The 17,632-nt window shown below is 29.6% G+C and overlaps 1 protein-coding gene across 6 annotated transcripts in view; it reads left to right on the top strand.

The window, feature by feature from the left end:
• The window catches only part of LOC144446079 (prominin-1-A-like), a 205,878-nt gene that overhangs the window by 107,102 nt on the left and 81,144 nt on the right, over nt 1-17,632 (top strand). The gene's annotated exons all lie outside the window — the stretch shown is intronic.

Below are 17,632 nucleotides of genomic sequence, written 5' to 3'. Positions count from 1 at the left end.
ACAGATATTGATTACACATAGGTACGACAGTACAGAAAGACATTTAAATGTCTTGGCAATCACATTAACAACATTTCCCCCTGTACGGGAGCATTTTCAGTTCATCTCTGGTTACATGTTGGTGTTGTCTTGTAAAGCTTGGAATTTTTTGTCTGGAAATGTCTGAATAGTCTCAAAATTGACTTTTCAGAGTAAAAATCCTCCAGGACTACTAGCAGAGACCCCCTCAGTTCCCCTCCCCCCCATTAGAGATGTACATATTCCCCTCTCAAGCTTTCCCCTTGCCTTTCACTGTCAAGATGCTATTAAACTCCTTTTGGAATATATTTACACTGTGTGATAGTGCTATCCTGGGATCTTATAGTATTTGCAAGACAGTCAAGCAGTCCACACTGAGTCACTATAAAAAAAAACTGTCATGTGAATATGATATATGGGGGGGGGGGGGTTCATAATGTTTTAGATTAAATGATGGGGGGTCAGCCGGTTCTCAGTTTTACAGATGGGGAGGGGGGGGGTGTCAGTGACTATTGGCCATATGAAAGAATCCAACCCCCCATGGAGAAACTGACTGGTCCCTAAGAAAGCCTGTATGGTTTCCCCTAATGCGATGGCACATCATAATACAACAGGCCTAGTTAATACAGTTTCAAAAAATTAACGCATCAAATATCACGATGTGTTCATGATATTCTATATGATTGGACAATATTGATATCAGCAATCAAGGTCATGACCCCAACACATGGTTATGAGCAAAAGCCTGCAACTAGATTGGCGCCACTTTCACTTCAATGTCTTAAGTTAGAGACCTTATTTCTGTATGACTTTAAGAATTTTGCAATATATCTGATTGATAAATATGGATTATATGGATAAATTCAACCCAAATTTGGTCTCCGAGTCACATGTACACTATTTCAGCTTTGATCGGGGAACGGGCCTACCGACATGGTGAATACCCATAATTAAAAACCCCTAATAATCACCTGTACACCTTGATAAAAAAAACATGCAATAATTCGAGTCCCCAACAAGTCATTGAGGCCTACTTCTGTTAAGTTTGAATGCGAGTTTCTGAGGTTTTATGTGGTCTCAGATTTGGGCTCCATAAGTCTAGAGTATTGCACCCTAGACAGCCCTGGCTAAAAATAATAGATGTAAACCAAGCATGTGACAATACAAGACTGCAACGAAAAATGTGAAATATTTACAGGTCACCCTCACTTCATACATGTATATATAGACAACAAAATTAGGCTCGCTTTATTTTTTTTCTTTCTAAGGAAGTCAGAGGCTTACACTGCAAAATTGTTGAACTTTAGTAATCAATTTCTGGGACGGAGAAAAAAACAGCGATCGAAACGTTAGCTTGGTTCGAATTATTATTTTTTAAGTCAATACAATATCATTGGAGACATTTTGATATCGACTAGCAGTTGAGCTCCTAGTTTTAATGAGGTCCGAATCGGCAATAGAATTCGATGATCAACTTTAACCCAATATACTCTCCACAATCACTAGCATTTTTACCTTTCGTAAGGAAGGTTATATGGTGTATATTAGGGATGAAAGGTGTGTGTGTGTGTGTGTGTGTGTGTGTGTGTGTGTGTGTGTGTGTGTGTGTGTGTGTGTGTGTGTAATGAAATCTTACCTTCTACAGTTACTAGGTCTTTAGATATGAACAACTGTTAGTAATGAAATGTTACCTTCTACAGTTACTAGGTCTTCAGATATAAACAATTATATATATGTATATGAACAACTGTTAGTAATGAAATCTTACCTTCTACAGTTACTAGGTCTTTAGATATGAACAACTGTTAGTAATGAAATCTTACCTTCTACAGTTACTAGGTCTTTAGATATGAACAACTGTTAGTAATGAAATCTTACCTTCTACAGTTACTAGGTCTTTAGATATGAACAACTGTTAGTAATGAAATCTTACCTTCTACAATTATTAGGTCTTTAGATATAAACAACTGTTAGTAATGAAATCTTACCTTCTACAATTACTAGGTCTTTAGATATGAACAACTGTTAGTAATGAAATCTTACCTTCTACAATTACTAGGTCTTTAGATATAAACAACTGTTAGTAATGAAATCTTACCTTCTACACTTACTAGGTCTTTAGATATAAACAACTGTTAGTAATGAAATCTTACCTTCTACAGTTACTAGGTCTTTAGATATAAACAGCTGTTAGTAATGAAATCTTACCTTCTACAATTATTAGGTCTTTAGATATAAACAACTGTTAGTAATGAAATCTTACCTTCTACAGTTACTAGGTCTTTAGATATAAACAACTGTTAGTAATGAAATCTTACCTTCTACAGTTACTAGGTCTTTAGATATAAACAACTGTTAGTAATGAAATCTTACCTTCTACAGTTACTAGGTCTTTAGATATAAACAACTGTTAGTAATGAAATCTTACCTTCTACAGTTACTAGGTCTTTAGATATGAACAACTGTTAGTAATGAAATCTTACCTTCTACAGTTACTAGGTCTTTAGATATAAACAACTGTTAGTAATGAAATCTTACCTTCTACAATTATTAGGTCTTTAGATATAAACAACTGTTAGTAATGAAATCTTACCTTCTACAGTTACTAGGTCTTTAGATATGAACAACTGTTAGTAATGAAATCTTACCTTCTACAGTTACTAGGTCTTTAGATATAAACAACTGTTAGTAATGAAATCTTACCTTCTACAGTTACTAGGTCTTTAGATATGAACAACTGTTAGTAATGAAATCTTACCTTCTACAGTTACTAGGTCTTTAGATATAAACAACTGTTAGTAATGAAATCTTACCTTCTACAATTATTAGGTCTTTAGATATAAACAACTGTTAGTAATGAAATCTTACCTTCTACAGTTACTAGCTCTTTAGATATGAACAACTGTTAGTAATGAAATCTTACCTTCTACAGTTACTAGGTCTTTAGATATAAACAACTGTTAGTAATGAAATCTTACCTTCTACAGTTACTAGGTCTTTAGATATAAACAACTGTTAGTAATGAAATCTTACCTTCTACAATTATTAGGTCTTTAGATATAAACAACTGTTAGTAATGAAATCTTACCTTCTACAATTATTAGGTCTTTAGATATAAACAACTGTTAGTAATGAAATCTTACCTTCTACAATTATTAGGTCTTTAGATATAAACAACTGTTAGTAATGAAATCTTACCTTCTACAATTATTAGGTCTTTAGATATAAACAACTGTTAGTAATGAAATCTTACCTTCTACAGTTACTAGGTCTTTAGATATAAACAACTGTTAGTAATGAAATCTTACCTTCTACAGTTACTAGGTCTTTAGATATAAACAACTGTTAGTAATGAAATCTTACCTTCTACAATTATTAGGTCTTTAGATATAAACAACTGTTAGTAATGAAATCTTACCTTCTACAATTATTAGGTCTTTAGATATAAACAACTGTTAGTAATGAAATCTTACCTTCTACAATTATTAGGTCTTTAGATATAAACAACTGTTAGTAATGAAATCTTACCTTCTACAATTACTAGGTCTTTAGATATGAACAACTGTTAGTAATGAAATCTTACCTTCTACACTTACTAGGTCTTTAGATATGAACAACTGTTAGTAATGAAATCTTACCTTCTACACTTACTAGGTCTTTAGATATGAACAACTGTTAGTAATGAAATCTTACCTTCTACAGTTACTAGGTCTTTAGATATAAACAACTGTTAGTAATGAAATCTTACCTTCTACAGTTACTAGGTCTTTAGATATGAACAACTGTTAGTAATGAAATCTTACCTTCTACAGTTACTAGGTCTTTAGATATGAACAACTGTTAGTAATGAAATCTTACCTTCTACAGTTACTAGGTCTTTAGATATAAACAACTGTTAGTAATGAAATCTTACCTTCTACAGTTACTAGGTCTTTAGATATGAACAACTGTTAGTAATGAAATCTTACCTTCTACAGTTACTAGGTCTTTAGATATGAACAACTGTTAGTAATGAAATCTTACCTTCTACAGTTACTAGGTCTTTAGATATAAACAACTGTTAGTAATGAAATCTTACCTTCTACAGTTACTAGGTCTTTAGATATAAACAACTGTTAGTAATGAAATCTTACCTTCTACAATTACTAGGTCTTTAGATATGAACAACTGTTAGTAATGAAATCTTACCTTCTACAGTTACTAGGTCTTTAGATATAAACAACTGTTAGTAATGAAATCTTACCTTCTACAGTTACTAGGTCTTTAGATATGAACAACTGTTAGTAATGAAATCTTACCTTCTACAATTATTAGGTCTTTAGATATGAACAACTGTTAGTAATGAAATCTTACCTTCTACAGTTACTAGGTCTTTAGATATAAACAACTGTTAGTAATGAAATGTTACCTTCTACAATTATTAGGTCTTTAGATATAAACAACTGTTAGTAATGAAATCTTACCTTCTACAGTTACTAGGTCTTTAGATATAAACAACTGTTAGTAATGAAATCTTACCTTCTACAGTTACTAGGTCTTTAGATATGAACAACTGTTAGTAATGAAATCTTATCTTCTACAATTATTAGGTCTTTAGATATGAACAACTGTTAGTAATGAAATCTTACCTTCTACAGTTACTAGGTCTTTAGATATAAACAACTGTTAGTAATGAAATCTTACCTTCTACAATTATTAGGTCTTTAGATATGAACAACTGTTAGTAATGAAATCTTACCTTCTACAGTTACTAGGTCTTTAGATATAAACAACTGTTAGTAATGAAATCTTACCTTCTACAATTATTAGGTCTTTAGATATAAACAACTGTTAGTAATGAAATCTTACCTTCTACAATTATTAGGTCTTTAGATATAAACAACTGTTAGTAATGAAATCTTACCTTCTACAATTATTAGGTCTTTAGATATAAACAACTGTTAGTAATGAAATCTTACCTTCTACAGTTACTAGGTCTTTAGATATAAACAACTGTTAGTAATGAAATCTTACCTTCTACAGTTACTAGGTCTTTAGATATAAACAACTGTTAGTAATGAAATCTTACCTTCTACAATTATTAGGTCTTTAGATATAAACAACTGTTAGTAATGAAATCTTACCTTCTACAATTATTAGGTCTTTAGATATAAACAACTGTTAGTAATGAAATCTTACCTTCTACAATTATTAGGTCTTTAGATATAAACAACTGTTAGTAATGAAATCTTACCTTCTACAATTACTAGGTCTTTAGATATGAACAACTGTTAGTAATGAAATCTTACCTTCTACACTTACTAGGTCTTTAGATATGAACAACTGTTAGTAATGAAATCTTACCTTCTACACTTACTAGGTCTTTAGATATGAACAACTGTTAGTAATGAAATCTTACCTTCTACAGTTACTAGGTCTTTAGATATAAACAACTGTTAGTAATGAAATCTTACCTTCTACAGTTACTAGGTCTTTAGATATGAACAACTGTTAGTAATGAAATCTTACCTTCTACAGTTACTAGGTCTTTAGATATGAACAACTGTTAGTAATGAAATCTTACCTTCTACAGTTACTAGGTCTTTAGATATAAACAACTGTTAGTAATGAAATCTTACCTTCTACAGTTACTAGGTCTTTAGATATGAACAACTGTTAGTAATGAAATCTTACCTTCTACAGTTACTAGGTCTTTAGATATGAACAACTGTTAGTAATGAAATCTTACCTTCTACAGTTACTAGGTCTTTAGATATAAACAACTGTTAGTAATGAAATCTTACCTTCTACAGTTACTAGGTCTTTAGATATAAACAACTGTTAGTAATGAAATCTTACCTTCTACAATTACTAGGTCTTTAGATATGAACAACTGTTAGTAATGAAATCTTACCTTCTACAGTTACTAGGTCTTTAGATATAAACAACTGTTAGTAATGAAATCTTACCTTCTACAGTTACTAGGTCTTTAGATATGAACAACTGTTAGTAATGAAATCTTACCTTCTACAATTATTAGGTCTTTAGATATGAACAACTGTTAGTAATGAAATCTTACCTTCTACAGTTACTAGGTCTTTAGATATAAACAACTGTTAGTAATGAAATGTTACCTTCTACAATTATTAGGTCTTTAGATATAAACAACTGTTAGTAATGAAATCTTACCTTCTACAGTTACTAGGTCTTTAGATATAAACAACTGTTAGTAATGAAATCTTACCTTCTACAGTTACTAGGTCTTTAGATATGAACAACTGTTAGTAATGAAATCTTATCTTCTACAATTATTAGGTCTTTAGATATGAACAACTGTTAGTAATGAAATCTTACCTTCTACAGTTACTAGGTCTTTAGATATAAACAACTGTTAGTAATGAAATCTTACCTTCTACAATTATTAGGTCTTTAGATATGAACAACTGTTAGTAATGAAATCTTACCTTCTACAGTTACTAGGTCTTTAGATATAAACAACTGTTAGTAATGAAATCTTACCTTCTACAGTTACTAGGTCTTTAGATATAAACAACTGTTAGTAATGAAATCTTACCTTCTACAATTATTAGGTCTTTAGATATAAACAACTGTTAGTAATGAAATCTTACCTTCTACAGTTACTAGGTCTTTAGATATGAACAACTGTTAGTAATGAAATCTTACCTTCTACAGTTACTAGGTCTTTAGATATGAACAACTGTTAGTAATGAAATCTTACCTTCTACAGTTACTAGGTCTTTAGATACGAACAACTGTTAGTAATGAAATCTTACCTTCTACAATTATTAGGTCTTTAGATACGAACAACTGTTAGTAATGAAATCTTACCTTCTACAGTTACTAGGTCTTTAGATATGAACAACTGTTAGTAATGAAATCTTACCTTCTACAGTTACTAGGTCTTTAGATATGAACAACTGTTAGTAATGAAATCTTACCTTCTACAGTTAGTAGGTCTTTAGATATAAACAACTGTTAGTAATGAAATCTTACCTTCTACAGTTACTAGGTCTTTAGATATAAACAACTGTTAGTAATGAAATCTTACCTTCTACAATTATTAGGTCTTTAGATATGAACAACTGTTAGTAATGAAATCTTACCTTCTACAATTATTAGGTCTTTAGATATGAACAACTGTTAGTAATGAAATCTTACCTTCTACAATTATTAGGTCTTTAGATATAAACAACTGTTAGTAATGAAATCTTACCTTCTACAGTTACTAGGTCTTTAGATATAAACAACTGTTAGTAATGAAATCTTACCTTCTACAATTATTAGGTCTTTAGATATGAACAACTGTTAGTAATGAAATGTTACCTTCTACAATTATTAGGTCTTTAGATATGAACAACTGTTAGTAATGAAATCTTACCTTTTACACTTACTAGGTCTTTAGATATAAACAACTGTTAGTAATGAAATCTTACCTTCTACACTTACTAGGTCTTTAGATATGAACAACTGTTAGTAATGAAATCTTACCTTCTACAGTTACTAGGTCTTTAGATATGAACAACTGTTAGTAATGAAATCTTACCTTCTACAGTTACTAGGTCTTTAGATATGAACAACTGTTAGTAATGAAATCTTACCTTCTACAGTTACTAGGTCTTTAGATATGAACAACTGTTAGTAATGAAATCTTACCTTCTACAATTATTAGGTCTTTAGATATAAACAACTGTTAGTAATGAAATCTTACCTTCTACACTTACTAGGCCTTTAGATATAAACAACTGTTAGTAATGAAATCTTACCTTCTACACTTACTAGGTCTTTAGATATAAACAAATGTTAGTAATAAAATCTTATCTTCTACAATTATTAGGTCTTTAGATATAAACAACTGTTAGTAATGAAATCTTACCTTCTACAATTATTAGGTCTTTAGATATGAACAACTGTTAGTAATGAAATCTTACCTTCTACAATTATTAGGTCTTTAGATATGAACAACTGTTAGTAATGAAATCTTACCTTCTACAGTTACTAGGTCTTTAGATATGAACAACTGTTAGTAATGAAATCTTACCTTCTACAGTTACTAGGTCTTTAGATATAAACAACTGTTAGTAATGAAATGTTACCTTCTACAATTATTAGGTCTTTAGATATAAACAACTGTTAGTAATGAAATCTTACCTTCTACAGTTACTAGGTCTTTAGATATGAACAACTGTTAGTAATGAAATCTTACCTTCTACAGTTACTAGGTCTTTAGATACGAACAACTGTTAGTAATGAAATCTTACCTTCTACAATTATTAGGTCTTTAGATACGAACAACTGTTAGTAATGAAATCTTACCTTCTACAGTTACTAGGTCTTTAGATATGAACAACTGTTAGTAATGAAATCTTACCTTCTACAGTTACTAGGTCTTTAGATATGAACAACTGTTAGTAATGAAATCTTACCTTCTACAGTTAGTAGGTCTTTAGATATAAACAACTGTTAGTAATGAAATCTTACCTTCTACAGTTACTAGGTCTTTAGATATAAACAACTGTTAGTAATGAAATCTTACCTTCTACAATTATTAGGTCTTTAGATATGAACAACTGTTAGTAATGAAATCTTACCTTCTACAATTATTAGGTCTTTAGATATGAACAACTGTTAGTAATGAAATCTTACCTTCTACAATTATTAGGTCTTTAGATATAAACAACTGTTAGTAATGAAATCTTACCTTCTACAGTTACTAGGTCTTTAGATATAAACAACTGTTAGTAATGAAATCTTACCTTCTACAATTATTAGGTCTTTAGATATGAACAACTGTTAGTAATGAAATGTTACCTTCTACAATTATTAGGTCTTTAGATATGAACAACTGTTAGTAATGAAATCTTACCTTCTACACTTACTAGGTCTTTAGATATAAACAACTGTTAGTAATGAAATCTTACCTTCTACACTTACTAGGTCTTTAGATATGAACAACTGTTAGTAATGAAATCTTACCTTCTACAGTTACTAGGTCTTTAGATATGAACAACTGTTAGTAATGAAATCTTACCTTCTACAGTTACTAGGTCTTTAGATATGAACAACTGTTAGTAATGAAATCTTACCTTCTACAGTTACTAGGTCTTTAGATATGAACAACTGTTAGTAATGAAATCTTACCTTCTACAATTATTAGGTCTTTAGATATAAACAACTGTTAGTAATGAAATCTTACCTTCTACACTTACTAGGCCTTTAGATATAAACAACTGTTAGTAATGAAATCTTACCTTCTACACTTACTAGGTCTTTAGATATAAACAAATGTTAGTAATAAAATCTTATCTTCTACAATTATTAGGTCTTTAGATATAAACAACTGTTAGTAATGAAATCTTACCTTCTACAATTATTAGGTCTTTAGATATGAACAACTGTTAGTAATGAAATCTTACCTTCTACAATTATTAGGTCTTTAGATATGAACAACTGTTAGTAATGAAATCTTACCTTCTACAGTTACTAGGTCTTTAGATATGAACAACTGTTAGTAATGAAATCTTACCTTCTACAGTTACTAGGTCTTTAGATATAAACAACTGTTAGTAATGAAATGTTACCTTCTACAATTATTAGGTCTTTAGATATAAACAACTGTTAGTAATGAAATCTTACCTTCTACAGTTACTAGGTCTTTAGATATAAACAACTGTTAGTAATGAAATCTTACCTTCTACAGTTACTAGGTCTTTAGATATGAACAACTGTTAGTAATGAAATCTTATCTTCTACAATTATTAGGTCTTTAGATATGAACAACTGTTAGTAATGAAATCTTACCTTCTACAGTTACTAGGTCTTTAGATATAAACAACTGTTAGTAATGAAATCTTACCTTCTACAATTATTAGGTCTTTAGATATGAACAACTGTTAGTAATGAAATCTTACCTTCTACAGTTACTAGGTCTTTAGATATAAACAACTGTTAGTAATGAAATCTTACCTTCTACAGTTACTAGGTCTTTAGATATAAACAACTGTTAGTAATGAAATCTTACCTTCTACAATTATTAGGTCTTTAGATATAAACAACTGTTAGTAATGAAATCTTACCTTCTACAGTTACTAGGTCTTTAGATATGAACAACTGTTAGTAATGAAATCTTACCTTCTACAGTTACTAGGTCTTTAGATATGAACAACTGTTAGTAATGAAATCTTACCTTCTACAGTTACTAGGTCTTTAGATATGAACAACTGTTAGTAATGAAATCTTACCTTCTACAGTTAGTAGGTCTTTAGATATGAACAACTGTTAGTAATGAAATCTTACCTTCTACAATTATTAGGTCTTTAGATATGAACAACTGTTAGTAATGAAATGTTACCTTCTACAATTATTAGGTCTTTAGATATGAACAACTGTTAGTAATGAAATCTTACCTTCTACACTTACTAGGTCTTTAGATATAAACAACTGTTAGTAATGAAATCTTACCTTCTACACTTACTAGGTCTTTAGATATGAACAACTGTTAGTAATGAAATCTTACCTTCTACAGTTACTAGGTCTTTAGATATGAACAACTGTTAGTAATGAAATCTTACCTTCTACAGTTACTAGGTCTTTAGATATGAACAACTGTTAGTAATGAAATCTTACCTTCTACAGTTACTAGGTCTTTAGATATGAACAACTGTTAGTAATGAAATCTTACCTTCTACAATTATTAGGTCTTTAGATATAAACAACTGTTAGTAATGAAATCTTACCTTCTACACTTACTAGGCCTTTAGATATAAACAACTGTTAGTAATGAAATCTTACCTTCTACACTTACTAGGTCTTTAGATATAAACAAATGTTAGTAATAAAATCTTATCTTCTACAATTATTAGGTCTTTAGATATAAACAACTGTTAGTAATGAAATCTTACCTTCTACAATTATTAGGTCTTTAGATATGAACAACTGTTAGTAATGAAATCTTACCTTCTACAATTATTAGGTCTTTAGATATGAACAACTGTTAGTAATGAAATCTTACCTTCTACAGTTACTAGGTCTTTAGATATGAACAACTGTTAGTAATGAAATCTTACCTTCTACAGTTACTAGGTCTTTAGATATAAACAACTGTTAGTAATGAAATGTTACCTTCTACAATTATTAGGTCTTTAGATATAAACAACTGTTAGTAATGAAATCTTACCTTCTACAGTTACTAGGTCTTTAGATATAAACAACTGTTAGTAATGAAATCTTACCTTCTACAGTTACTAGGTCTTTAGATATGAACAACTGTTAGTAATGAAATCTTATCTTCTACAATTATTAGGTCTTTAGATATGAACAACTGTTAGTAATGAAATCTTACCTTCTACAGTTACTAGGTCTTTAGATATAAACAACTGTTAGTAATGAAATCTTACCTTCTACAATTATTAGGTCTTTAGATATGAACAACTGTTAGTAATGAAATCTTACCTTCTACAGTTACTAGGTCTTTAGATATAAACAACTGTTAGTAATGAAATCTTACCTTCTACAGTTACTAGGTCTTTAGATATAAACAACTGTTAGTAATGAAATCTTACCTTCTACAATTATTAGGTCTTTAGATATAAACAACTGTTAGTAATGAAATCTTACCTTCTACAGTTACTAGGTCTTTAGATATGAACAACTGTTAGTAATGAAATCTTACCTTCTACAGTTACTAGGTCTTTAGATATGAACAACTGTTAGTAATGAAATCTTACCTTCTACAGTTACTAGGTCTTTAGATACGAACAACTGTTAGTAATGAAATCTTACCTTCTACAATTATTAGGTCTTTAGATACGAACAACTGTTAGTAATGAAATCTTACCTTCTACAGTTACTAGGTCTTTAGATATGAACAACTGTTAGTAATGAAATCTTACCTTCTACAGTTACTAGGTCTTTAGATATGAACAACTGTTAGTAATGAAATCTTACCTTCTACAGTTACTAGGTCTTTAGATATAAACAACTGTTAGTAATGAAATCTTACCTTCTACAGTTACTAGGTCTTTAGATATAAACAACTGTTAGTAATGAAATCTTACCTTCTACAATTATTAGGTCTTTAGATATGAACAACTGTTAGTAATGAAATCTTACCTTCTACACTTACTAGGTCTTTAGATATAAACAACTGTTAGTAATGAAATCTTACCTTCTACACTTACTAGGTCTTTAGATATGAACAACTGTTAGTAATGAAATCTTACCTTCTACAGTTACTAGGTCTTTAGATATGAACAACTGTTAGTAATGAAATCTTACCTTCTACAGTTACTAGGTCTTTAGATATGAACAACTGTTAGTAATGAAATCTTACCTTCTACAGTTACTAGGTCTTTAGATATGAACAACTGTTAGTAATGAAATCTTACCTTCTACAATTATTAGGTCTTTAGATATAAACAACTGTTAGTAATGAAATCTTACCTTCTACACTTACTAGGCCTTTAGATATAAACAACTGTTAGTAATGAAATCTTACCTTCTACACTTACTAGGTCTTTAGATATAAACAAATGTTAGTAATAAAATCTTATCTTCTACAATTATTAGGTCTTTAGATATAAACAACTGTTAGTAATGAAATCTTACCTTCTACAATTATTAGGTCTTTAGATATGAACAACTGTTAGTAATGAAATCTTACCTTCTACAATTATTAGGTCTTTAGATATGAACAACTGTTAGTAATGAAATCTTACCTTCTACAGTTACTAGGTCTTTAGATATGAACAACTGTTAGTAATGAAATCTTACCTTCTACAGTTACTAGGTCTTTAGATATAAACAACTGTTAGTAATGAAATCTTACCTTCTACAATTACTAGGTCTTTAGATATAAACAACTGTTAGTAATGAAATCTTACCTTCTACAGTTACTAGGTCTTTAGATATAAACAACTGTTAGTAATGAAATCTTACCTTCTACAATTACTAGGTCTTTAGATATGAACAACTGTTAGTAATGAAATCTTACCTTCTACAGTTACTAGGTCTTTAGATATAAACAACTGTTAGTAATGAAATCTTACCTTCTACAGTTACTAGGTCTTTAGATATGAACAACTGTTAGTAATGAAATCTTACCTTCTACAATTATTAGGTCTTTAGATATGAACAACTGTTAGTAATGAAATCTTACCTTCTACAGTTACTAGGTCTTTAGATATAAACAACTGTTAGTAATGAAATGTTACCTTCTACAATTATTAGGTCTTTAGATATAAACAACTGTTAGTAATGAAATCTTACCTTCTACAGTTACTAGGTCTTTAGATATAAACAACTGTTAGTAATGAAATCTTACCTTCTACAGTTACTAGGTCTTTAGATATGAACAACTGTTAGTAATGAAATCTTATCTTCTACAATTATTAGGTCTTTAGATATGAACAACTGTTAGTAATGAAATCTTACCTTCTACAGTTACTAGGTCTTTAGATATAAACAACTGTTAGTAATGAAATCTTACCTTCTACAATTATTAGGTCTTTAGATATGAACAACTGTTAGTAATGAAATCTTACCTTCTACAGTTACTAGGTCTTTAGATATAAACAACTGTTAGTAATGAAATCTTACCTTCTACAGTTACTAGGTCTTTAGATATAAACAACTGTTAGTAATGAAATCTTACCTTCTACACTTATTAGGTCTTTAGATATAAACAACTGTTAGTAATGAAATCTTACCTTCTACAGTTACTAGGTCTTTAGATATGAACAACTGTTAGTAATGAAATCTTACCTTCTACAGTTACTAGGTCTTTAGATATGAACAACTGTTAGTAATGAAATCTTACCTTCTACAGTTACTAGGTCTTTAGATACGAACAACTGTTAGTAATGAAATCTTACCTTGTACAATTATTAGGTCTTTAGATACGAACAACTGTTAGTAATGAAATCTTACCTTCTACAGTTACTAGGTCTTTAGATATGAACAACTGTTAGTAATGAAATCTTACCTTCTACAGTTACTAGGTCTTTAGATATGAACAACTGTTAGTAATGAAATCTTACCTTCTACAGTTACTAGGTCTTTAGATATAAACAACTGTTAGTAATGAAATCTTACCTTCTACAATTATTAGGTCTTTAGATATGAACAACTGTTAGTAATGAAATCTTACCTTCTACAATTATTAGGTCTTTAGATATGAACAACTGTTAGTAATGAAATCTTACCTTCTACAATTATTAGGTCTTTAGATATAAACAACTGTTAGTAATGAAATCTTACCTTCTACAGTTACTAGGTCTTTAGATATAAACAACTGTTAGTAATGAAATCTTACCTTCTACAATTATTAGGTCTTTAGATATGAACAACTGTTAGTAATGAAATGTTACCTTCTACAATTATTAGGTCTTTAGATATGAACAACTGTTAGTAATGAAATCTTACCTTCTACACTTACTAGGTCTTTAGATATAAACAACTGTTAGTAATGAAATCTTACCTTCTACACTTACTAGGTCTTTAGATATGAACAACTGTTAGTAATGAAATCTTACCTTCTACAGTTACTAGGTCTTTAGATATGAACAACTGTTAGTAATGAAATCTTACCTTCTACAGTTACTAGGTCTTTAGATATGAACAACTGTTAGTAATGAAATCTTACCTTCTACAGTTACTAGGTCTTTAGATATGAACAACTGTTAGTAATGAAATCTTACCTTCTACAATTATTAGGTCTTTAGATATGAACAACTGTTAGTAATGAAATCTTACCTTCTACAATTACTAGGTCTTTAGATATGAACAACTGTTAGTAATGAAATCTTACCTTCTACAGTTACTAGGTCTTTAGATATAAACAACTGTTAGTAATGAAATCTTACCTTCTACAGTTACTAGGTCTTTAGATATGAACAACTGTTAGTAATGAAATCTTACCTTCTACAATTATTAGGTCTTTAGATATGAACAACTGTTAGTAATGAAATCTTACCTTCTACAGTTACTAGGTCTTTAGATATAAACAACTGTTAGTAATGAAATGTTACCTTCTACAATTATTAGGTCTTTAGATATAAACAACTGTTAGTAATGAAATCTTACCTTCTACAGTTACTAGGTCTTTAGATATAAACAACTGTTAGTAATGAAATCTTACCTTCTACAGTTACTAGGTCTTTAGATATGAACAACTGTTAGTAATGAAATCTTATCTTCTACAATTATTAGGTCTTTAGATATGAACAACTGTTAGTAATGAAATCTTACCTTCTACAGTTACTAGGTCTTTAGATATAAACAACTGTTAGTAATGAAATCTTACCTTCTACAATTATTAGGTCTTTAGATATGAACAACTGTTAGTAATGAAATCTTACCTTCTACAGTTACTAGGTCTTTAGATATAAACAACTGTTAGTAATGAAATCTTACCTTCTACAGTTACTAGGTCTTTAGATATAAACAACTGTTAGTAATGAAATCTTACCTTCTACAATTATTAGGTCTTTAGATATAAACAACTGTTAGTAATGAAATCTTACCTTCTACAGTTACTAGGTCTTTAGATATGAACAACTGTTAGTAATGAAATCTTACCTTCTACAGTTACTAGGTCTTTAGATATGAACAACTGTTAGTAATGAAATCTTACCTTCTACAGTTACTAGGTCTTTAGATACGAACAACTGTTAGTAATGAAATCTTACCTTGTACAATTATTAGGTCTTTAGATACGAACAACTGTTAGTAATGAAATCTTACCTTCTACAGTTACTAGGTCTTTAGATATGAACAACTGTTAGTAATGAAATCTTACCTTCTACAGTTACTAGGTCTTTAGATATGAACAACTGTTAGTAATGAAATCTTACCTTCTACAGTTACTAGGTCTTTAGATATAAACAACTGTTAGTAATGAAATCTTACCTTCTACAATTATTAGGTCTTTAGATATGAACAACTGTTAGTAATGAAATCTTACCTTCTACAATTATTAGGTCTTTAGATATGAACAACTGTTAGTAATGAAATCTTACCTTCTACAATTATTAGGTCTTTAGATATAAACAACTGTTAGTAATGAAATCTTACCTTCTACAGTTACTAGGTCTTTAGATATAAACAACTGTTAGTAATGAAATCTTACCTTCTACAATTATTAGGTCTTTAGATATGAACAACTGTTAGTAATGAAATGTTACCTTCTACAATTATTAGGTCTTTAGATATGAACAACTGTTAGTAATGAAATCTTACCTTCTACACTTACTAGGTCTTTAGATATAAACAACTGTTAGTAATGAAATCTTACCTTCTACACTTACTAGGTCTTTAGATATGAACAACTGTTAGTAATGAAATCTTACCTTCTACAGTTACTAGGTCTTTAGATATGAACAACTGTTAGTAATGAAATCTTACCTTCTACAGTTACTAGGTCTTTAGATATGAACAACTGTTAGTAATGAAATCTTACCTTCTACAGTTACTAGGTCTTTAGATATGAACAACTGTTAGTAATGAAATCTTACCTTCTACAATTATTAGGTCTTTAGATATAAACAACTGTTAGTAATGAAATCTTACCTTCTACACTTACTAGGCCTTTAGATATAAACAACTGTTAGTAATGAAATCTTACCTTCTACAATTATTAGGTCTTTAGATATAAACAACTGTTAGTAATGAAATCTTACCTTCTACAATTATTAGGTCTTTAGATATAAACAACTATTAGTAATGAAATCTTACCTTCTACAGTTACTAGGTCTTTAGATATAAACAAATGTTAGTAATGAAATCTTACCTTCTACAGTTACTAGGTCTTTAGATATAAACAACTGTTAGTAATGAAATCTTACCTTCTACAATTATTAGGTCTTTAGATATAAACAACTGTTAGTAATGAAATCTTACCTTCTACAATTATTAGGTCTTTAGATATAAACAACTATTAGTAATGAAATCTTACCTTCTACAGTTACTAGGTCTTTAGATATAAACAAATGTTAGTAATAAAATCTTACCTTCTACAGTTACTAGGTCTTTAGATATAAACAACTGTTAGTAATGAAATCTTACCTTCTACAGTTACTAGGTCTTTAGATATAAACAACTATTAGTAATGAAATCTTACCTTCTACAGTTACTAGGTCTTTAGATATAAACAAATGTTAGTAATGAAATCTTACCTTCTACAGTTACTAGGTCTTTAGATATAAACAAATGTTAGTAATAAAATCTTACCTTCTACAGTTACTAGGTCTTTAGATATGAACAACTGTTAGTAATGAAATCTTACCTTCTACAATTATTAGGTCTTTAGATATAAACAACTGTTAGTAATGAAATCTTACCTTCTACAATTATTAGGTCTTTAGATATGAACAACTGTTAGTAATGAAATCTTACCTTCTACAATTATTAGGTCTTTAGATATGAACAACTGTTAGTAATGAAATCTTACCTTCTACAATTATTAGGTCTTTAGATATAAACAACTGTTAGTAATGAAATCTTACCTTCTACAGTTATTAGGTCTTTAGATATGAACAACTGTTAGTAATGAAATGTTACCTTCTACAATTATTAGGTCTTTAGATATGAACAACTGTTAGTAATGAAATCTTACCTTCTA

Source organism: Glandiceps talaboti, chromosome 15 (assembly GCF_964340395.1).
Source record: "Glandiceps talaboti chromosome 15, keGlaTala1.1, whole genome shotgun sequence".
NCBI classification, from domain to species: domain Eukaryota; kingdom Metazoa; phylum Hemichordata; class Enteropneusta; family Spengelidae; genus Glandiceps; species Glandiceps talaboti.
Note: the sequence above shows the minus strand (reverse complement) of the source record. Positions and strands in the feature narration are given on the sequence as shown.